Source organism: Ambystoma mexicanum, chromosome 8 (assembly GCF_040938575.1).
Source record: "Ambystoma mexicanum isolate Mex_15411 chromosome 8, UKY_AmexF1_1, whole genome shotgun sequence".
NCBI classification, from domain to species: Eukaryota; Metazoa; Chordata; class Amphibia; order Caudata; family Ambystomatidae; genus Ambystoma; species Ambystoma mexicanum.
In genome coordinates, this window is record NC_090929.1 from 1009060896 (window position 1) to 1009085034 (window position 24139).

Sequence of the window (24139 nt, forward strand, 5' to 3'; positions counted from 1 at the left end):
GGGCAGATTTGGGTAGGGTGGCAGCGAAGTGCCCTTGATGTGTGCTTACTGCTGGTAGCCTTGCAATGCGGATTCTGTACCTGTGGTTGGCCATCACATCAGTAGGGGCCGGGGGAAGCGGCAGCACGTAGATGCGGTCTGAGTGAGCAGTGGCATTCGGGAGAGGGGGGTTATTGCCTGTTGCAGCGGCAGTACAGGGATAAGCCTGTGCAACGCTGCGGAGTGGCTCAGCAATCCGTGGGGTTATTACTGAGAGTGCCGTCTGCTCTGCAAATAGCAGGGTTTGCAGCAGCGCCGGTAAGAAGGTCCTTGGGGATATATAGTGTTGCAGCAAGGGCAGGGAACCATTAATAGTACTTGCAGGTGGGCAGTGTGGGCGATTCAAGAAATTAGAAGACAGCAAGTTGGGCGCAGATTAATCCGCTTACCTTTTGATGCCTGCAAGGGTGCAGGATGTGCTCCAGACATTAGGCAATGCTGCGTCTGGGCATATTGGGAGTATCCGGCCTTAGGGACTGGTCTTGGGGAACTGCCGGGTTTGCCATCCGGCTCAGGGGGGTGGGCTGCATACAAAGGGCATCTGCCCAATCACAATGCTCCAAGCAAGGAGCTTCATACTTGCAGTCCACTTCTGTGGCTGCAGCGGCGGCGGCCATCTTAAGGCTGTTTTCCGTTTCCTCGCTAATCATGGGGCCAGAGTCTAATTGTGCTTTACTGGTGGCTCAGCCGACACTGACGGTTAGTGAGGGGACTTTTGCTCCATGCGTATCCCTTTCTGGGATACCAAGATAAGATGCATAATGAAAACATAAAGCTGACTAGATGTTTACACAAAGTAGTGATCAATAGTTCTATCCATCTGTACATCTACAGACCTACTGCACTACCACACACTGTAGTTAGCCTCCAGAGCTCTCCTTGCTCTATGAGTCCGATTGCATTATATATTAGCATATGCAGGAGAGAGATGGCCAAACCGTTTTCCGTGCCTTTTTAGCATATCTATTTGTGTGCATTCATGCAGCTAACCTTTTATATTGTACAGATGCTCATCCAGAGCTCTCTCTCAAAGTAATTTCACCCACTTGCATGGTCGAGTAGAATTTATGAAGGGTGAGTATCATTTTCAGGGGGTGTTTGAATTTTTTATTTAACATTTACTTTGTTTGCAGTTAATGTTAAATTAAAGTTTCAGTATGCATGGCTGGCCTCTGGATGGAAACAATGTGGCAAACATAAAGTAGGTTTGTGGTGACATGCACCATTTTAGAGAAAGCCCATTTATCATGGGTTGAGGGCATTTCTCTAACGTTGAGTATGTAAAGTAAGTTACTAGACCTGTAGGTCTAGTGAAATTTTAAAGAATTTGCAAGGCCTGTCTCTTCTCACTAATGTCTTAACTTCAGTGGTACACAAAACTGTGGTTTTGTTGCTAATTTTATGCCTTGTGTACAAATAACTTCTGGTGACATTAAACATATTAGTACAACATTGCTAATCAAATGGGTGTGTTTGCTAATCAAGAACATTTTAATTCACAAACTCTGCTAATCAATTTTTGAAAACGAATGTATGCCTTGTAACGAAATATGTGGGAGTGTGTTAACTGTTGCAAAATGTATATAATGTGAAATCTTTGTGTGGTTCGAGGAAAATATGGTTATTTCGGTCTCTAAAGAGTCGTCTAGCCCCTCCAGGACACCTACACATGCTCTAAAAGTATCTTTAACATAACATAACATTTATTTATTAAAGTCCCAAAGTGTGCACATTTGCTGAACCCACTGAGGCGCAAGTCCCTTTTCAACAAAAATTGCTGAAAGGCCCTGACGCCATCCCTGATCTGGGGCATATCATTCTTGGCCTACTGTGGAAATCATTGCAAATCTATTTTATAAATGCCAACACATAGCTCTCAACTCACACGCTTTTGGTGGGTGTCACCCGCCTTGTAAACAGCAGACTCACCCGCCAAGCATCCTGCAGGCCCATTTGTTTCAATGAGCCTTATCGAGCAACTGGGAAATTTTGCGACAGAAAGCGGGAGACAGGAATTTGCCCCTAGAACTTTATTGGGGATTTAATTATTTTCGGCAGGGGTAAGTAAAATAGCAATATTTTTCATTAAATAATCGGATGTCTCCTGCCTAAAGCGGGAGGGTTGGCATGTATGCTATTTACATAGGCGTCAGGGTAAATCTTTTGCAAAATTCAGTTGAATAAGTAGGCACTATTGTGTACGGCGTACACTGTTGTATGCATGTGCGAGCCTCAGCGAGGTTCGCCCATGTGCGTTAGAAATAAAGGCGGTGCCCATGGCAGTTCGCGCCGGGGACCGGAGCATCAACACGTCTCCGGCGTGTGTTCTTCCGTGAATGCCTGCGCATGCATGAGAGCAAGTGCGAGGGGCCCCAGGCCGTGTGTTCCCCCACCCCAGCACACAACACTGGCGACGAAGTGGGATCGGAGTCGTTCTCTGCTCCGACAGCGTCGGAGAGACGGAACGTTGCTCCGTGATTACCGACCCGCTTGAAAGGCCGGCGGCCATCTTGGTCTTTTTTTTTTCCTCATTCTCATACGCAGTTGCAGTGGTTGCGGCCCATGAGGGTGCTCGTGCGCTATCTGCCAGCTGCAATTTTTCCTGCCAATTTTTGGACCCTCCACAGCCCAGCTGGTGCAAGGCTGTGGCACTATTTGAAGAAAGAAGAGGAATTGTGAACTCTCTGGCCATATTACACGTCGAAGCCACACCACCTCATCACTTGGTGGCAGCAATTGTGAGTACCGGTTGCCGTAATGGGGGAGGAGACAGATGAAGAGGGTGCTGTTGCCCCGATCCCACGCAGAACGCACAGCACTCTAGCCCCCATGCCGGAATTTGATACCACAGGGCCCCCATCCAAACTGGGCCCCAAGTGGCTTTTGTGGGTCAGGAAACTGGAAATGTTTTTCAGAGCCTCGGGGGAAAGAGATGATGAGGCGAAGATTGCCATTATGAAATACTCGGCAGGGACTGAGGTCCACAAGATATATGACTCTCTCAACATCCCTAGAGTAACGTATGATGCAGTCAAGCAAGCACTCCGGGACCATTTTCTTCCCATGGCAAATGTGGATTTCGACAGATTTGTCATGGGTGCCGAAAAACAACTGGATGATGAATCGTTGGACAAGTTTTGTGCCCGCCTGAGACACCTAGCGAGCTCCTGCAGATGGGCGAATGAGGAGGAAATGGTTCGCAACCAGCTACTGCAAGGGTGCAGCTCAGGCAAACTGAGAAGACAGGTTCTGAGAGAGCCTGGACTGACTCTACAGCAGATTTTGGACATGGGGAGAGCGTATGAACTGTCGGAAGCCAGAGGGGCCAGGATGGATGTTGCCACACATTCCAGGAAAGATGAAGAGGCATTCGCGGTAGGACGATCCGCCCCTGGGAGAGCGAGATGGACTCCAAAGAGAGCAGATGGCCCTTCAACGTCAGGTACCACTTCATCATGCTCTTACTGTGGGTATGACCTCCCGCACGGTGGCGAATGCCCGGCGAAGTCAAGGGTGTGTGGCCGGTGTGGCACGCCAGGACACTATGCGAGAGTATGCAGAGCCTCCGCACCTATAGCAGCGTCGAGAGGGCCGGAGAGAGTTGGAAGGGGTGGTACTCGCAGAGTAAGAGGCATATTGTCTATTGATCAGGACATGCAAGACCTAAATATCGCTGAAGAGGAAGAGGAGGAGGAAGAGATTTTCTTCGTTGCCAGCATTGTGAAAGGTCCTGGCACAAGACGCCAACCCACATGTACCGTCAACATTGGTGAAATTCCCACTCCCGTCCTCATAGACACGGGTGCGTCGGTCTGTGTCTTAGCAACCAAGCACTACAAGGCACTCCCAGGCCCACCAGACCTGTCAGCATCCAAAGCACAAATATATGCATTTGGGGGACATGCGCCCCTGCCCATCCAAGGTGTGTTTGTGGCCCCGGTGACCCATGGACAAAACACCATTAAAGCGAGGTTCTTTGTCACCAGTGTAAGCCCGCACTCCCTTCTGAGCTGTGCCGCGTCAGAGGCGCTGAACATTGTACATTTCACTCTTGCAGTGTACCACACTGATCTGGACTGTCTGTTACAACGATTTGAGACACTCTTCGAGGGCATTGGAAAACTGAAAGCCGAACCCATACGGCTACACATTGATGGGTCTGTGAGACCGACTGCGCTCAAACATCGCTGCGTTCCCTTTCACTTGAGGGCACAAGTGGAGGAAGAGCTACAGCTACTGGTGGATCGTGACATTATCGAAAGGGTAGAAGGGCCCACTCCCTGGGTCTCTCCAATTGTGGTGGCCCCGAAGCCCAAACAGCCCGGGGCAGTACGTATCTGTGTAGATATGAGGTTACCCAATGTCGCGATCAAAAGAGAACGTCATCTCACACCCACCCTAGATGACATTGTTGGGGAACTCCAGGGAGCAAAAGTTTTTTCGAAACTGGATTTAAGATCAGGTTACCACCAGTTGGAGCTCCACCCCGAGTTGAGATACATTACGACATTCACAACTCATGAGGGGTTATACCAGTATAAAGGATTAAGCTTTGGGATCTCATCTGCAGCAGAGGTTTTCCAAAATGCCATCAGAAGAGCCCTGTCCGGACTAAAAGGGGTCATCAATATGTCGGATGACATCTTAGTCTTTGCGAGGTCTGAAGCTGAACACCTCAAGCGATTGGAGAGCACTTTTGAAAGGTTACGCAGCGTGGGGCTGACTTTGCACAAAGAAAAGTGTGAGTTCTTGAAGGACAAATTGGAATTCTTTGGGTTCATATTCCATGCCGGTGGCATCTCCCCGGATCCTGAGAAGGTGAAAGATATCAAGGAAGCCTCCCCGCCAACATCACCGGCAGAAATACGAAGTTTCCTCGGGATGGTTAATTATTGTGGCCGTTTTATTAGAGACTTGGCTTCGTTGTCAGAACCCCTAAGAGCGCTCACAAGAAATGAGATAGCGTGGTCATGGACGGAAAAGGAGCAAAGGGCCTTCACGGCCATCAAGGAGGCCTTGTCTGAACAAGAAACCATGGCCTATTTCAACCCTGGCCGTGAATCTGAAATTGTGGTTGATGCCAGCCCGGTGGGGCTGGGGGCAGTCCTCATGCAAGCAGACGGACAAGGAGCCATGCGACCCATTGCATATGCCAGCAAGGCTCTCACAGACACAGAAAGGAGATACTCCCAGATTGAGCGAGAGGCCCTTGCCATTCTGTGTGGGTGCAAGCATTTCAGAATATACATCCTGGGTAAACCCGTTGTAGTCGTCACCGACCACAAGCCTCTAATACCTATTTTGTCAGGCACCTCATCCAAGCCACCCCCTCAAATAGAAAGGTGGATGCTGTCGCTAATGGAATACGGCGTCAGGTTGCTGTATCGCCCAGGGACACATAACCCAGCAGACTATCTCTCCCGCCACCCAGGCTCAGGACGCTCCAGGGACTTGGCAGAAGTAGCGGACTGTGTGGATGTCATTCGCATGGTCATCGAATCCGCAATGCCCCTCGCTCTGTCAAGACAGGAAATTGCCGACGAATCCAACTCCGACAAAGCATTTCTGAGAGTGAAGAGTGCAGTGGCCACGGGAGAGTGGCGGGAGATCCTTTTGAACAATGCTCGAAGGAACGTGGAGGTACAAAGAGATCTACAAATACTCTGGAAGGCTCGAAACGAGTTATCGGTGACAACAGACGGGCTGTTGTTGAGAGGACACCAGATCGTAATACCCAGGGCATTGGTGGTGAAAGTCCTTCAACTGGCCCACAAAGGACATCAGGGGATGGCCAAGATGAAAGCGCGCCTCAGGCTTAAAGTTTGGTTTCCCGATCTGGAGCATAGAGTGGTGGAGTTTGTGAGGACCTGCATTCCCTGCCAAGCCACATGCCCGGTGGAGAGAGGGCCGCCCATTCAGACCATGGAAAGGAGCAATGTACCATGGGGGACGGTACACGCGGATTTCGGTTCCACAGGCAGAGGACTATACTTCCTAGTGGTTACCGACCAGTGCTCACGATATCTGGAGGTGGAGCTGGTCGAATCCACAGCTAGCGACCACACCACCCTGGCGATGGACAAAATATTCGCCACACATGGTTTCCCCTTTGAGATATGCTCGGACAATGGTGCACCCTTCCGAGGACAGCAGATATTGTGAAGAAAGGGGAATAAGGCATTGAAAAGTCACGCCGCTCTGGCCGAGAGCAAATGGTGAAGTAGAGCGCTTCATGCGGACGCTGAATAAAGTGTTTCGCATATCGGCAAACGGAGGGGAAGACCTAAGGCATAACCTATTTGAGTTTCTCTGTGAGTACCGCACCACTCCGCATCGATCCACTGGGATTGCCCCCGCCGAGGCGCTTTTCAAGAGAATACCAAGAGGACTGATTCCTGAAGCCGAAGGGAGAAGCCCGGGAGTGATCGACAATACCCAGGTGGAAGCAGAGAGAGCGGATCAGAATGGGCATGAGACAGCACGGCAAAGACTACCTGAGAGAGAGATCGCAGTGGGAGACACTGTGCTAGTCCGCAATAGGAGACCCGAAGGAAAGCTGTCGATGACATACGAGACACAACCACTGGGGGTGACGCACGTAAAAGGGTCAATGATCACCGCTGCCAACGCCCGGGGCACCGTAACGAGAAATGTCTCATTCTTCAAGCGCATAGGGCCAACGACATGTTAGGAAGCACCGCGTCAAGGCCCTGATCAAACTACCGAAGCGCCGCTGGAAAATGACGGACCGCCAGAGAGGCCAGAGACACCCGAGATCCCCGATGGCGAGGCACGCAGGTACCCGAGCCGAGTAGGGCGAAGGCCCCCGCAGAGGTTCCAAGACTTTATCATGGACTCGGCACCATGAACAGTGACCCCTGACAGTGAAAGTTTTGAATAGAACCACGTTGGTTCGCCAGTTGTCCATTATTTGTTGTTTGGGGGGAAAAGGAGGGATGTTGTGTACGGCGTACACTGTTGTACGCATGCGCGAGCCTCAGCGAGGTTCGCGCATGCGCGTTAGAAATAGAGGCGGTGCCCACGGCAGTTCGCGCCGGGGACCGGAGCATCAACACGTCTCCGGCGTGTGTTCTTGCGTGAATGCCTGCGCATGCATGAGAGCGAGTGCGAGGGGCCCCAGGCCGTGTGTTCCCCCACCCCAGCACACAACAGGCACTATCCTAAAAAATGATCATGAAATTATTAATTCAAGAGCTGTAGACAGAAACAGAAGTGAAGCATACAAACGCGACTGTGCAGATTTTGCGTAGAGCTGCCAACATTACCCATGCCCTGCTAACTCCACTGATCACAAGGTGGTGCAATAGGTAGTGAATTTAAGACTTTGGAACGAAGCAATCGTCCATGTGGCGGGTTGATCTACATTACCTCAACGTCCATCTTCGAACGATGAACTTTCATTGTTTTTTTCCATGATGTAACTTTTGGGGTTCCAATTTCGAACTTCCTTTCACAAATAGTCCTGCTTCCAATTAGCCCAATGCTTCCAAATACATTTGTAAACTTTTAGGTTTCATTGTTATTTACAATATGAAAATCTATTAAATAACACACATATTGAATAATCCTGATGTAAAACATCTTCAGTGAAAACGCAACGATGCTTTTAGGATACGCTCCTATAAGTATACACACTGCACTGCCAGCCAAACATGGCCGCCTAGTTTCCTGTATCGAAGAGTGCAATGCTGGGCCAGTCTCTCAGTGCCGATCCCAGGCCGGTCTCCGTGACCTCGGCTCGCTGGAGCACACAGACTAGCACTGGGACTCGCGCTCATTGGAAACGATGTGGAGCGTGGAGGGAGAGCAGTAAGCCCGAGCTGCTCTGTTATTAATGTAAGTACCATGGACACTTGACACCGATCTGGCACTGCCGATACGAGCGCGTAAATGTGATGTACGTTATGTGTCGTACGCGTTGAACATCATTTTAAACAATGTATGATTTTAATGTAGAGCGTGGCGAACACGGCACATTATGGAAAAACGAATATGCTGACACTGAGCTGTCCAAAGCGTGCATGGGGCACACTGAGTTGAGCAACTTGTGTATGATTAACATCGAGCCGGACAAAGTTACACAATGCGGTTAAAGAGCAAAAGCTTGGGACAGTCAGCAGGGAAAAGGGACTTAGTTAAATGGCCTTGCCGGTGTATACCACATAACAAGATAACACCTGTACTTCGTGTGGCCGTTATCCGGAGAGCAAATGGTGCTTGCATGCCACGGTCCACATCGCAAACGGTCGACAGTTGAATGTGAACAAGGACCCATTCCAAAAATGCTGCTTTGCAACGCCCCCACTATTTTTCAGCTGTTTGTTTGGTTGACAGATATTTTTCATATATGGTCCACAATCAAGTCGTGTTTTCCCTGCCACGAGTAAAATTGAAAATTCCAACTACCCGTTTTCAATGTATGCTTTTTTTCGAGAATTAAACACTAGCATACTTCGCTACTCTGTAATCCAGTTCTGATAGATCAGTAAATTTCAAACATGAACATAATTCATAACCCGTAGTTCAGAACAGTTGGAATGACAGGTAGTTGAATGACTATTATCCGGAAAGTTACCTGGCTCCCACTACTCCCACGATATAAATTGGAAAACAACAAGTCACGCTACGATTCAAAATTTGGTATTATATCTTTCAATACCCTTTACTTTAGCATGTTAATAAATTCACATTTTCACATCCCACATTATGTGTATTCCATGTAACATGTAAATTGTGCTTGTGCTCTGCAGGTAGGTAGGTTTGATCCCAAGTAGTCATCTGTAACATTTTACTCACAATACAGATTTTCCATACTAACGTAGCAGAAAGTCATGATTCTATTAAAGACACAGAGGCAAAGGATTATGCTTAACTCTATTGATTTTATATACAGGAGGAACAATGCTCTTTTAATCACAAAAGAACATAAAACCGATAAGAAATCAGATTGTACGCGAAGCAGAGAGCTTCTTACAATGGGGTGAGACATTGTGATCAGGTTGTGGAGTGGAGTCAATGGAATAGTCACCGGGGACAATGCATAAGTCGACATAGATTCACAACAACCAACATTGGACTTTTTTAATTGCAGGTATGCAGTACAGCCAGATGTGCTTGGGACGTGCCAGTGATTGGTAAATGTGCTAGAATGGAGGCAGAGGAAGTGAGAGACAGAGGCAGGTTAGAGGCGAAGCAAAAATGTTAGCTAGCAGGCAGGTGAGAGGTAGGTTTAGAGGGTAACTCAGAGGCGAGGAGGTAGGCTTTTAGTTTAGTTTCGAACAAATCCATGTGCACTGTTTTTTGGATGTCCGGGGGAAGAGAATTCCATGCAAGTTGAGCAAGAAGAGAGTATTCCATGCAAAGGTAGTCGAGGCATAGCAGCGATTATGAGAAGGCTTATAGAGTTGGATAGATACAGTGGTGCCTTACCGTGGATAGATTTGTGAACCAGGAGAAGACATTTAAAGCTGCCTGGTGACGGTATGAGGAAGTAGGTGAAGTTAGGGAGGTCAAAGAGAGTCCTGGTAGCGAAGTTAATGATCTTGTTGAGAGGACAGAAAGCATAGGTGGGGCGACGAAAGTGGATGCTGGCACAGTAGTCCAGTTTAGAGAATACAAGAGTGATTAGGAGATGCTTTGCAGTGTTGAAAGGAAGGAGGTGCATGATTTTCCCAATATCTAGGAGGTTGAGACGAGCTGCTGTTCCAGTTTTGAAAATGAAAGTAGAGAAGGTGTGAGCAGGGGCATAGATGATGCTGAGGTTTCTAGCTGAAGAAGAGTAGGGGAGAGGTGTCAGGTGGGAACCGGAAATGCAGAGGAAGAGATGAGAGATAGCTTTTGGCAGGGAAGAAGAGTACCTCTGTTTTGGTAGAGTTTAAAATTCGAGAGTGCAAAGGCATCCACTATTTAATGGTAGAGGGAGAGTTGGACATTTTGATAGAGAGATCAGAAGATTTGGATGTTATCCGCGAAGAGTTGGTACGAGAATTCAAAGGAGGAGATTAGGGCCCCAAGAGCAGAAGTGTAGAGTGTAAAGAGGAGCGGACTCAAGACAGAACCTTGCGGAACACCAACAGTTAGAGCAGTGAGTTGAGAGGTGTTGCTCCAGGAGGCAGATAATTGGCGAGGTGCAAGATAGGATCCAATCCAGGCAAGGGCTTGATCGCGAATGCCAAGAAGAAAGAGTATTAAAGAGTATTAAGGAGATCAGAGTGATTCACACTGTCAAAGGCAGCAGACAGGTCAAGGAGAATTGGGATGGAGGATAGGCTTGAGTGCTTAGCAGATGCGATGAAGTAGGGCACATTCATGAGAGCCATTTCTTTGGAGTGACAGGAGGGGAAACCTGCTAGTATGGGGGCTCGATGGGTGTGAATGTCTAAGAAATTGGTAAGACTCTTGAACACAACCCTTTCGAGCACTTTAGAGTAATGCGGAAGGAGAGACACAGGGCGAAAGATAGCCGGTAGGTTGCCGTCAGTCCCTTGCTCTTTTAGGAGAGGGATGACCTTGGCTGTTTTGAAAACAATGGGGAACACAACTGGAGTCGAAGGACAGGTTGAAGAGTTCAGCGAGGTGAGAGGCCACTATAGGGGCAATAGCTTAGACTAGCTGAGGAACAAGAGGGTCTGATGAGGCTCAACAGGAGTTCGCCTTCATCGATAGAGATAGCACTTTGTCAGTATTAGTGTGAGCAAAGTGGGAGATGGAGGCAGAGGATGCTGGTAGAGTAGGCAGAGTGTAACATGTAAGAGGAGGGAGTGTTAGGAAGGACAGGAGAGAGCCTCTCATTTTTGACATTTTTGCAGTATTCATGTAGGTCATTAGCTGTGAGAGTGGAGTTGATAGTCTTAGATTTAGGAGGAGGGAGTTTAGGGTGCCCTGTGGCCAGCGAGGCTAAAGGACAGCTCTACTCTTTACTTCTCGAGGAGCATTGTTCAAACAAAAATACAACACAATTCAAGGAAAAACGACAACGTGCTCTGAAACACTTGTGTACGAGCGAAATAGAAATAAAATATCAATATCAACACAGTGTTCTTGTAGTTTGCACTTGATAGGGTGTTAACTTCACTTGATATTTCTCTACAATCACTCTCCTTCTCTTCCTTGACCTTCTCTGCCTGGCTAAACTCCACCACTTTGCTGTTGCTGCAAACTACGATCTATGCACCCAACCAGTCGACGCTTCAACTTTAAACCATGCACGTCCTGCTGTTTCTAGAGCCTGTCGGCTTGGCCTCGTCACCTGACGGGAACATAAAGAAGGCAACAAGACCAAGTGCAAGTCAACTACCGGGTGGGCAGTCCCAGCCTAGCTAGCCGCTGTGCCTAGTCTGACCATGCATACTGCCACATAAGTCATTGCGTCAAGCAATTGCCCAGGTGGGATAATCCTTTGCTTCTGTGTCTTTAATAGAATCATGACTTTCTGTTATGTTAGTATGGAAAATCTGTATTCTATGTCAAGACCGGAGTCTCTGATTATGTTAGTTTAAAACGTACTTGCCACCAACAAGGACGTCTGATCGATCAGTCTAAAATAACAATTTTTAAAAACGGATTCGTTTGACCAGTCTTCCGCCTTCATGATATCTTCTAACTTAGTTCCCAAAGTGAATGCCTTGGAAGCCATACCACCTCTAACTGTGGGCGCCGAACTCCCCAAGGTCGATGCTTGCCTGCTGCATACACCAGCAGACCCATCTGGCTAGCGTTGCGTCGCAGATGAAAATGCACTGAAGAGGTTTTGCAGGGCAATAACAGCTGCACTTCTCCGGGTGGCCTGAACTGCTCATTCAATGTCTCATAGGCTGCTAAGCATTTGACTGGACAAAGCTTGGGCTGCTCTGGGAATGCCAGATGCGTCACTGACTTAATCCCTTTTTTGTTCTTTTATTAATGTGGAAGGTTACTCTGCCAGAAGAAAACGACTTCTAGCCAACGTAGAAGGCCCTCATATCTGACAGGAGATCAGGCATAATAAGGTTGTCAGTAAAGTCGAGAGGGCTCTCCGTGACAGGGCCTCGTTCTCAGGCCTGGACTGAGACAGCTTGAGAACCACGTTGACGTCGCGCTGGGGATTTCCGCAGTCTCACGCCCCTAAGTAATCTGCATACCAAGGGATGTTCTCCAATTGGGAGCCCCTGCCGCGGGCATGTCCTGCTTATATGGCTGACCTGGCCGTATTTATGGTCTGATATGCTTTGCCAAGGCGGCCAAGAAATTGACCATGTGGACTACATCCGTTCTAGAGGATTGAACGTCCCTTCTCAGATTCAAGCTGCGCCATTGACCCCAAGCGGCCCTGTATGGCTTCTTGTTTCCTGGAGCCCAGGACTCGCCCATGAACCGTTCAACCTAAGTCCTTGCAGGGCCCACGGTCTCTGGAAATCATCCACGCTATCAGACTCCGACTGCTCGTCCGGGGGAAGCTGCAGGGGAAATTTGCAGCACATTTCTAGGGGTTGACCTCTCCAGTCCGGTGCTATTAGCGCTATCCTCGCTTGCTGCCTTCTTACTTGTGCCAGTGTCCTTGCTATCATGACAAACGGCAGAAATGCATAGCCTGTGTCGGGCCGCCAGTTCTGGAGGAAAGCGTCTGTCACCTCAGTCCGGCCTCCAGGTGTAGAAGTGCGGGAGCTGCCCGTTCAGCCTGGAAGCGAAAAGGTTTTCAGGCTTTGCAGTGCGCAGTAGTGAAGAGGGCCTGGGAATATCGGCCGAGTCGACTACGAGAGCTGCCCTACTATCCTTGCCAATTCCCTCTATGAGATCAACTGTTTCTGCGTGCATGCCTTGATCTCCTTCTTGATCATATTGACCTTTGTCAGAGGAAGACAGTGTCCCCTGACTTGTGTTCACAAAGCATAGTAACTCCATCGACTGTGTTGGAATGATATCCGATTTCTGCCATATAAGTAACCCCAGCACCTGCAATAGTGTGATCATTCTGCCCACTTGCTCCTGTAATAATTACTTGCCCTGGCACACCAAGCACAGGTCATCCAGGTAGACCATGAGCCGGATGCCTTGCTCCCTGAAACTGGTGATCACCAGCTTCAAGATCTTGGTAAATACCAAGGTGCTGACGCGAGCCCAAAGAGGACACCTGTGAACTCCCATCTCTGAACCTGTCCAAAAAATTGCAGGAAGCTGCAATAGTTAGGTGCTATGGGCACTGAGCGATTGGCTAGCTCGGATAGATCTGAAGGATGCCTATCTCCCTTTTGGAAAATGTCCTGTAGAAGGTGAATCCCTCCATTTTGAAGACTCAGTACACTAAGAATGCGATCAGCACCCTGATTCATTAAAGGACGCAGCTTTAGCTTCGGTTTTACCAGAAACATGTTGCTCACCAAGCTTTGTGACTCAGCTGCCGCTGGCACAATGGCCCGCTTGCACAGCAGCAGCGTGATCTCTACTCGTAGAAGGCCTTTGTTCTCTTCGACAAAAAGCCTTTGGGCCTTGGTAATTGCTTGCGCCTGCACCAGTTGCTGATAACATTCTAAACAGAAGCCTTGCACTGTCTGTACCAGCCATGTGTCTGTGGTGAGTTCTTGCCATTTCTCTAAGCACTGCTCTATTGTGTCCCCTACAGGAGGAACTGCGCCTGTAGGCTCTCTATGCAACGCTGACGCTGGTGCCTGCCGCTGCCTGCCGCGGTGTCTCCAGCCTCTTCCTCTCCCTCTCCCCCGAGAAGTGAAGAGGCCAGAACCGGGCCTTTAGGATGATGAGCAGCTGGCCGAACGTCGCCAGCCTCCCCATAAACCCTACTGCCGAACACCTTCTTTAGCGAAGCTTGCGCCTTATTCAGTGGCATGTAGGTGTTGGCGAACTTGCTCATGTCCTTGATGAAAGCGTCTCTGAAAAGCTTTCCTTTGGCAAAAGAAGCCCCTTCAGAGGAGGCGAGTTTGCCCAGTTTCGGGTCGTTCTTCAGTAGAATCGATCTTCTCCGCTCTGTGGCTAAGGCGCAGTTTGCATTCCCTACCATGTTCCCAGCCCGCTAAGAAGCTCGGATCTATGGGTTGCTGATGCTCTTTAGCCTCTTCAGCGAACTGTCAGATCTTAGTGAGCGGTCTGACGAGATCTAGCATTTTGTCCTGGCATGAACGGCAGGGCCTGTCGATGCCCTCCACTTCTCTCCCATAATGGCCCACGAACTTGAGCATGCGCTCATCGATGTCTGGGGTGTCTGCTTTTTTGTCAGCCAGATGCGTGGGGCATTTGGCAATGAGCTTATTTCTGGCCTTTTCTAGAGGAGTGAACAGGCATTTATTTAGATATGCCACCATCTTCGCTGGCAGGTCCCACTTGGCTGACCTGGAGTGCAATAAGCTGTCAGGGTCAAACTCATCCCCCTGTTGTAATGGTTTATTGAGGCCACCCTCAACACAGGGAGTTACTTCGCTCCCCACTCAAGGTGTCTCGTAACAAACTGTTTAACAGATTATTTTATTCAGCCCTATCTCTGAATCATATCATAACCCTTGGATTCTCCCCTCCACCCTCGAGCTAACAATGAGCCAAGAACCAGGCCAGGGTGCGGGAAATATATTTGTATTTATTTAAATTAAAAGTAATAGAAATCTGCACGACACAATCAACTTCTCTCAACATAAATAAATCACAAACGTGAGTTGAAAATAACGCAAATCACAATTCTTTACTTTCTACAAATTTCGCTTCAAGAAATAATCAAACGGATTAATAACCAAAACAATTATGGGGTTTCTGACTGCAGTGGCAGTGGCAGCATTGTCTGATGTCTGATTAATTTTCTGGTGGTTGTGCAGTACTGTTTAGATTGAACTTACCTTTTTTGTTATTTTAATTTCCTTTTCGTGGCGCTGTGCTTCACAGTGCCACTAGCGTCCGTTTGGGTGCTGGTTTATCGCGTTTGTTTTATCCCTGCAGCATTCCTTTTCTAATTAGTTTCTTTTGCCTGATTAACATTATTTTACTTTTTTAATTAATTTCCATGTACTGACTGCAGTATTGACTGCAGTCAATGTGGGACTGCCTGGCCTCTTCACTCACACGGGGCTCGCTCCTGTGGTGAGTCTATCTTTCATTTCTTTCCCTCACGCACGCATTGGCTGGGAGCTCCCCTCCATCCCGCTTTGCTCGGAAAGCGGATTGGCCCCTGCCAATTATAATGTGCACTTTTAATTAGCCCATCACCCGGAAGCGCAGCAGGGCAAACGGGTGCAGCGGAAGCGCCTCTGCCTGATCGAAGTCCAGCCAAAGTTGAGCCCATCTGCGCCCATCTGCGCATCAGACGTGCTGTGGGCGGTTGTTGGAAACAATGCGCACTGCTACTCACGCTCTCGGCTGATTAGTCTGGCTCCTTCGAATACTAGGCTTCCCCTGGGGTGCAAAGCTGCCTGCTGCAATGAGGAAATTTGCACGATCTAAGCTTGGGGTATGTTCAAGTGCCTCCTTTGTAACGCCCAGTCACTTACCGCGCATGCGGCTGACTGTTGTACTTTGCTACAGGATCATTCTCCTGGTCTTGTTTTTATTGCTGAGACCTGGCTCAAGGACTCATTTACTCCTTCCTTGGTTCATGCCTTGCTCTTTGACTACCGGATCCTTAATGTGGACAGGCCCCCCCCCCCCCCCCCAAAAGCTGGAGGGGGATTGCCATGATTCATCCTTCTGGAATTCAGTGCCATGTCCTGTCCTTGGACCATCGAGTCATTATGGAAGCTCTGCTACTCCATGTCATTATCTCCCCTTCTAGCACTCTCCACTTCTTATTGGTTTACCAGCCACCTGGCCACAACCCACTCTATTGTAATGCTGTGACCCAGCTGGTGGCAGACCTTAGGCTCCAATTCCGAGTTCTGCTTGTGTTAGGGTATTTTAACTTGCACCCCAACAACCCTGCCAACGTACAGGCAGCCCGCCTCATTTCCGACCTATTGGATCTGGGTCTTGCTCAGCCAGTGGTGCGCCCTACTCATCGGCTTGGGAATACTCCTGATCTCATCTTTGCTCCTGTGTCAACTGTCGCATTAGCTGCTCCCTTGCCGGTTTTGTGGTCTAACCATATGATTCTTCCTTTCACTGTCGACTCTCCTTCCATCTGCCCTTTGGCACGGCCCTTCCAAGAGGCTCTGGTGTAAAGTTAAACATGCTGTTGTTGTCTCGGTTATTACTCTTCTTCAGCCAGCTGATGGCTGCTGCAACTTTAAGACTTTGACCTCAATTCTAACTGAAAATGCTGTCTCCTTGGCCCCTCTTAAGGACTGCAGACCTTGTTCTCGCCCTTCTGAACCCTGGATCTCTACTAACCTAACAGTCTTATGCCTGGCCCGTAGAGAAGAGGAGAGCAAATGGTGTGTGTCCTACTGCGCTCAATCTAGTCTTGCCCTTTGCCCGTCGACTGCTGGTTACCAGGAGGCCATTACTCAAGCGAAATGCGTGTTCTTTACCAGCAAGGTCTATGCTGCTACAAACTCTTCCAAAGAACTGTTCAGGGTAGTTTGCTCTCTCTCTTCACCCTCTTCTGTGCACTGTGTCGCTCCTTCTCAGAGTCTCTGTGACAAAATGTCTAGTTTTTTCGATGATAGCAGAAATGTTATCTGTCACCAGATTCTGGCTTCAGCCAGTCCCTGTCTGGCTATTGCGAGCCCTAGCCCACATTGTGCTCCTGCTCGGGTCTGGTCTTCTTTCCCAGCCTTCTCAGACTCTGCCATGCTGTCAGCGATGCATGGCCTGAAATCCACTTCTCCGGCTGATCCTATCCCTCTCGGCATCCTGAAGGAGATTGGCCCTGACATCGTGCCTCCAGTCACTGCGGCAGTTAATGATTCCTTCTCTTCTGCCCACCTACCCAGTCCTTTTAAGCATGCTCTTATTCCTCCTCTTCTCAAGAAACCCAACCTAGATTCCTTGGTCTTGAGCAATTTTCCTCCGATTTCTCTCCTCTCCTTCTCTATCAAACTCCTGGAAACCCTGGTTACCCCCTTTCTTTGTTCCTTTCTTGAGGATTCTGGCTGTCTGGATCCTTTCCAGTCCGGCCCGGCCGTGTAACCGAGTAAGTTTTGGTGGCAGTGGTGGATGACCCAGCACAGATCAGGGACCAGGGTGGTACCACCGCCCTGATCCTGCTGGATCTATATGCTGCATTCAACACAGTCGACCATGCTATCATGCTGGAACGGTTGTCTACGGCGGGGGTCTCGGGTTCACTTTTGGACTGGATTGTATCTTTTCTAACTGGTTGCTCTCAGTCCCTTACTCTTCCTCCGTTTGTCTCGATGGCTAAACCCCACATGTGCGGAGTGCCTCAGGCCTCTTCTCTTTCTCCTCTTATTTTTAATCTTTATATTCAGCCCCTTGTTAAATTGATTCACTCTTGGTTTTCAGTGTTTTTCCTTCGCTGATGGCACACAGATCCTGGTGAGACTAGACCTTTCCCATCCTGCCTGAGCTGAACGCTGTCGCTCCTGTCTGTTGTCTATTAATCTCTGAATGGGTCAAAACTGGCTTTACCTTAACGGCAAGAAGACAGAGGTTCTAGTCGTACGTCCAACTCCAGGTTTCGTGGGCTGATCAAAAGCTTTCTGGCCATCTGAACTTGGTCCTCTGTCCATGCCCTCCCTGGTGGTGAATAACCTGGGTGTTAAGCTCTCCGAGTCTCTATCCATTCAGGGCCAGGTCAGTGCTGTCTGTCAGTCAGTTCACTTTAAACTTTGCATTCTGCCGAAAATGCTTCCTTATCTTTCCTCTCATCTATGGCCTCTTGTTGCATCCTCTCTTACAGCTGGCTCTTTAGACTATTGTAAGGCTCTCTATCTTGGTCAGCGAGTGTACCTTCTTCAGTGGCTGCAGGTGCTGCAAAATTCGCTAGCCCGACTAGCAGTGGGTGCCTCCCGGTTCACCTCTGCCACATCCCATCCTGGGAAAACTGCATTGGCTCCCGGTGGCAAAGCGCATTAAATTCAAGGCTTTGTGTGTAGTTCATCGAGCCTTTTACGGGGGAGGTCCTGGTTATCTACAGGCAAAATTTCACCCCTATCTTCCGACAAGGAACCTTCGCTCAATCTCGTCTCTGAGAGTTACCGTTCCCCGGTTTAGGCTGGCCCGCGTTGGTAGCCATTCCTTCTCGGTGGGGGCTGCTGTTTGTGGAACTCTACCCCTCTGTGTCTGCTGGCGCTTGAGGATCACCTCTCCCTCCGTCGTGCCCCAAATACATATCTTTTTACAGTCTAATTGCTGTCGTCGTTGGTTAGTCCTGAAACTTTCTGCACCATGATGCCCCTGCTGGTGAAGGTGCGCTTTATAAATTTGCTTCACATTACATTATAAATGTAAATAGAGGTAAGCTGCTCCCTTTGTGGACAGCTGATGATTTGTTAGTTCTAGTGTTTTACTGACAGTTTTTTAGCTTTATTTTAATTTTATTGGAAAGAATCCTCTGCTTTTGAAACTTTATTACTGTACTGGATGGATGAAGGATTCAGAATGCCTGCTGTAAACAGCCGCTCTTAGCGGTCTAGTGTGCGTGTACTTTGTGATTATTTTGATCGGCAGTTGGAGGCGGGCTTGCCGGGCCAGGACTACTTAGTAGTCCTCTTTCTACGCCCTTGGGCCCAGCACCCCTGCCTCGTTTTCATCCCGATCCTCGCACATATGTGCAGGATCGCTCGCCCGCCTCGCCTGCGCGTCAAAGGCGCGCTTAAGGCAAGCCCGTCTGTGCCCGTCCATGCCGGGAAAGGTCGGAAGGATGACCTGGATAGGTGTTTTCTGCTCTCCTTGGCACGGGCTGGTACAGTCTGGCCAGCTGGCTGGAATCATTCTACTCCTAATTTAGATCATTCCCCCATTATTATTTCTGCTCAGGGGGAGCCCACTTTAGATGCCCCCTCTTTATGCCTACTTAATACTAGATCCCTCCCAGCTCACGCTGGCGAGATCTGGGACCTGCTTACTAGCAGGAAACCGGATCTGCTGTGCCTTACAGAAACGTGGCTCACGCCGTGCTCGGCACCGGCCATAGTACAAGCGATTTCCCCCCTACCCACCTCATTATTCACCGCGACCGTCCGCCACCCAAATGGGGCAGAGGGGTCGCTGTTATTTTTAATAAGAATTATACCGTGGTGGAATTACCTTGCCCCCACACACTTAGTATTGAAGTGCTCTTCATCCGGTGCTCCATCTCGCCTTCGAGGACTATCCATCTCCTGCTTCTTTATCGCCCCCATTGGGATCCTGTGGCAAAGGTCTAGCTGACCTTATAGCAAATTTGAACTTGCGTTTCTCTAATCTTGTTATTTTAGGTGACTTCAACCTGCACTCTAATATGTCTAATTTGGCTGAAATTACTTTGTTCTCCAACAGTCTTTTAGACTTACAATTGCACCAATTGGTCCAAGTTCCGACTCGTGCACATGGTAACATTCTGGATTTAGTGTTTGCTAAAGATTCTCTATAATGTTCTGGCCCAATTGAGCCGGTGACTTGGTCGGACCACTACTTAGTTTCATGCTTTTTTTTTACCCATGATTTCCTCTGGTAAACCCCGCCCCCCCAAGATGCTGCTGCGCTCTTGGCACTCAGTTGATCTAAAAGCACTCACTGATCATATTGTCTCCTGCTGTGTCCCCTTGAAGCAATTATCTTTGACTTCACTCTCCCATTTTTTAACCTCTGTTGCTGACCGCTTCGCCCTACTGAAACTGACTCAAGGCCGTAGGCTTCCCTCTCAACCCTGGTTTACTGACCAGTTAAAAATGGCCCGTCTTCAACTCAGGCAAGCCGAACGGAAATGGCGAATTGGCTATAGTCCGGAGCTTCGAGATGTATATAAACAAAATTTGTTTACTTACCTGGCGAGTGTAAAACTGGCAAAATCCATCTTCTTTGCTCAGAAAATTGAACCCGCTATGTGCAAACTAAAAACTCTCTTTTCGATTGTACACTCTTTAGCCTCTTCGGAGACTCTCGCCTCTATAGTTAAGTCTTCTCAGGAATTGTGCAATGACCTGGCCTCCTTCTTTACTACTAAAATTGATGTTATACGAGCCAACATCGCTAAATCTCTTGCAACACTACCCCCGGAAACCCCCACCTTTGTGCCGGCCTCTTCTTCAGACACCTTGGCCAGTTGGTCCTCCTTCCCTCTATTTACCAAAGTTAAAGCCCTGGCAGCCATCCTAAAGATTAAATCGTCATCTCCTGAGGACTCCATCCCTGCCTCCATTATGAAGGTGATTGGACCTGACATCCTGACTGAAATCACACTGGCAATAAATAACTCCTGCCAGTCTGGGCTTATTCCCCCTGAACTGAAATCAGCAAGGGTTATCGCCCTTCTTAAGAAGCCCTCTCTAGACCCTACTATCCCGGCCAATTTCCACCCTATCTCTTTACTTCCGTTCCTATCTAAATTTCTGGAATCTTTGGTCACACCCCTCTTGTCTTCCTTTTTGGAATCGTCCAAAATTTTCAATCATGCTCAGGCGGGTTTTAGGCCTGGGAGAGGTACGGAAAGTGTCTTAGTCTCGGTACAGGACGACATGTCCAGGCTTGTCGACGCTGGCGGAGTTGGGGCCTTGATCCTGTTAGATCTCTCTGCCGCATTCGACACAGTGGATCACTCCATCCTTCTCTCTCGCCTTTCACAGATTGAGATATCTGGTTCTGTTCTTGCTTGGTTTACCTCGTTCCTTTCACCCTCGCTAAGCCACCGTTTCTTTCCCCTTCGTGCTCCCTCACTTGTGGTGTCCCTCGGGGATCTTCTTTATCGCCTATTTTGTTTAACATTTACATCTGGGCCCTGATCTGTCTCATCCGCTCTTATGGGCTTAATTGTTACTCATATGCGGATGATACACAAATCCTGATCCGTTTAGATCAGGATCAGTCGGAGGCCTCAGTGAGCCTCCACGACTGCCTTAAGGCAGTTGGGATTTGGATGGATCAGAACTGGCTAAAGTTAAATGGGGACAAGACGGAGGTACTGGTGGTAGGCTGCCCCCCTAACCCCTCCCTGTGGACCTCTGCTTTCTGGCCTTCTAGCTTGGGCCCGCTACCCAATCCAGTTAGCAAAGTAAAGAATCTTGGAGTTATTCTGTCCGCCTCCCTGTCAATGTCCAACCAGGTCACCGCCGTGTGCCAGTCCACCCATCACCAGATTCGAATCCTCAAGAGGGTCATGCCCCTGATCCCGGAAGCCCTCCGCCCCCCTGTGGTGGCTGCTTTAGTCCTTACACGACTGGACTATTGCAATTCGCTTTATCTGTCTCAACCGAGTGGCCTTGTACTCCGCCTTCAGCGTATGCAGAACCTTGCTGCTAGGCTGGCCACCGGCTCCCCTTAAGATGCCCACATCACGCCAGTGCTCCGCCAATTGCACTGGCTCCCGGTTAACGAGCAAATTCATTTTAAATCTCTGTGCATTGTTCACCGGGCAATTCATGGCCAGGGAGCTGAATTTCTGCAGCTCAAATTCACCCGATACTGTCCGGTCCGGGACCTTCGCTCTGCCACCTCTAACCTGCTTACTGTTCCTAGGTTTAACCGGGCAAGGCTCGGAGGTAGAGCCTTTTCTGTCACCGCAGCCATTCTCTGGAACAGCCTCCCTGCATCTCTCAGGGCTACGGCTAATCATCTTGGATTCAGAAGAGCGCTGAAAACTAATTTGTTTTAAGCCTGTCCTCTTCACTGGTCTTCTCTGATTGGGTAGCTTCCTTTCCAGCGCCATGATGCCTTTGGGCGTACGTGCACTTTATAAATGCTAATAACATAACATGTAGTGTTGTGCGATGTTCCTGCAGGTTTAAAAGGCTAGCAGTAGGATTTCAAGATTGGTAGAAAGACATATGTCAATTATGATTTCGCCCACACTTTTGGTTTAAAATAAACACAGGGTGATTTAGCGGTTTGTTTTTCAGACGCCCCCCCCTATTTTGGTCTGTTTTGGGGAAGTCAGACAGAAATTGGAATGATTTTGGGAATTTGGGATTTCAGACCCCCCCTCCACTGAAAGCCCTGTGTTGGGGAAGCTGGATAAAAAGGTTGGACTGATCTAAGAACAAAGACACCCCGCTGCCTTAAAGAGGTCAGGGTCAGCAAGACAAAATTACATTCTAGGCTATAGTTTTCAGTGCCCACTGGGAAGTGAGCTTTGTTAATTTAGAATTTTAACAAAATTCACCCTGTAGTGTTCTGCCAAATGCCACCCACCATAAAGGGAAAGGATTTAAGGCATGCAGACTCTTCAAATTTTTGGTTTCCGTGGGCTCAGTTCTACTTACATGGAACGCCTCTGTTTAAAGTTCAGGAAATCCAGCTGCATCTCAAGACACTCTGGAAAGATAGGGCAGGGGTCTGGTCACTCCATTCTTAAAGATGGCTTCCCCCTCTCCAACATAGGACACAGTCAGCTTTGAGGCCTTCCTAGAAATAAACAGCCCCACCCAGATGCACTCTCAGCAATCTCCTCTGGTGTTTTCTTGCAGCTGTCAGATGTGAGTTCAGCAGCACTCTTTTGATTGTACATTTCAGCAGCCCTACCCCTCCCTCCTAGTGCAGTCCCCCTTATATAGCAGCGATGACACCACCAATTTTACAATCCTGGGGGAGTACCCTGGCAGAGTTCTCGCAACTAGGATTGGACAGTTACCCTTCTCTCTCCTGCCCACTCCTGCTCCTCTTTACGGATTGGCTTAAGAGTCTGGAGCAAAAATATGGCAGCTTAATTTACCCATTTGTTCGCATGTCAAATATTTGGCAAAAACTAGTTAGGTTGCAAAACTGTATAATTTTCCTAATAACTGCCATAATATACCTATTTTCTGATTCAGCTTATCATGGGGATTAACTAAGCCAACAGCCGTTGGCACCTTTCTGCCCTTTTCACAAAAAACATAACAGTTAGGAATATGTAATTTATTACCCATATTCCTGTTTGTATCTTCCACCCGTTCACCAACTCTCACATTTGGAACATTTTCAGATCAGCCACAAACCTAGTTTAACTGGCCATTACAGTTTCCTCACTCGTAGGTGTATGAATTTTATATCTTCACAATTGCCTGGAAGTTAAAAAAAAAATAACACACACATGTAATCAGTACGACTTATGGTTGCTGAGAAAAAGGCCTAAATGATAATAGTCCTTTTAAATTAATTGTGAATCTTCGTGTGGGGCAAAGGGCCATTCTCCTGGCTTCAGGCCATAGGGTCTCACTGGGTCAGCCTGTAACCAGAGTTGTTGTTATTCGCTTTGTGTTTGCAGCTTGCTCTTTGAAGTTGTTTGCCTCCATTTGTACACCTTTTGGTCATGCTCCAGCCAAGGGGACCTTGTCCTGCAGTCACTGCCTTCAGAGCAGGCAAGTCTGGGCTGGGGAACACTGAGCCTTTCTCACGTTTAGCAGGACACTTTATTGCCTTTATAATTAGCTGGGGGATGGAAAATCCAGACCTGCATTTAGGGACTTCCTTGTGAAGTGTCCCACAGCAAGCAAAAGGTTTGTCGCTAGCCTACAGAAGCTTTTCCAAGGAAAACAAAAAGGGGCTTTTCTTTTCAAATGTTAGCAGGGGTACACTTTTCACATTCAAACTGCAAACACACATACAAAGCCGTTTTTGTGTCATTGTTTAAAATTCCCGTTTTCTATGTGAAAGGGACCTTTGATTTTCCTTCTTGCTTTGTGAATTAAAATGCAGCTTTTCCTTGGATAGTGATAGGTAGCCCTTTTTCACATGACCCTTCGATTTTCATTTGCAATCAAGCATGCAAAGCCATTTTTGGTGTTAATGTTGAACAATCCTGCTTTTCATGTGAAAGGAACCTTCAGTTTTCCCTTGCAGCCACACATGCAAAGCCGTTTTTGGTGTTCGTGTTTATAGTGTTTAAAAAAATCCTGTTTCTCTGGTGAAAGGGACCTTCAGTTTGGGGCCTTTGAAAGCACCCCACACTGTTCATCGTCCCTGGCCCCTTTACTTTTCTTCACCATTTTGCGCAGCTGTGCTGTGCCAGATGATGATTCTTCCCTCTCTGCCGCACCACGATCAGAGGGGTCCGACACGCTCGCCTCCTTCTGCTTGCTTGAACTGGATGTGC

The 24139-nt window shown here is 48.4% G+C and overlaps 1 protein-coding gene across 2 annotated transcripts in view; it reads left to right on the plus strand.

Moving 5' to 3' along the window:
- Positions 1-7743: 7743 nt before the first annotated feature.
- Positions 7744-24139, plus strand: part of PRXL2A (peroxiredoxin like 2A) — a 541215-nt gene continuing 524819 nt past the window's right edge. Inside the window, exon 1 of one of the 2 annotated variants that reach the window (XM_069610931.1) lies at positions 7744-7896. The gene's annotated coding sequence lies outside the window, so the exon portion shown is untranslated. The remainder of the gene's footprint in view (positions 7897-24139) is intronic. The other variant, XM_069610932.1, reaches the window with a different exon arrangement.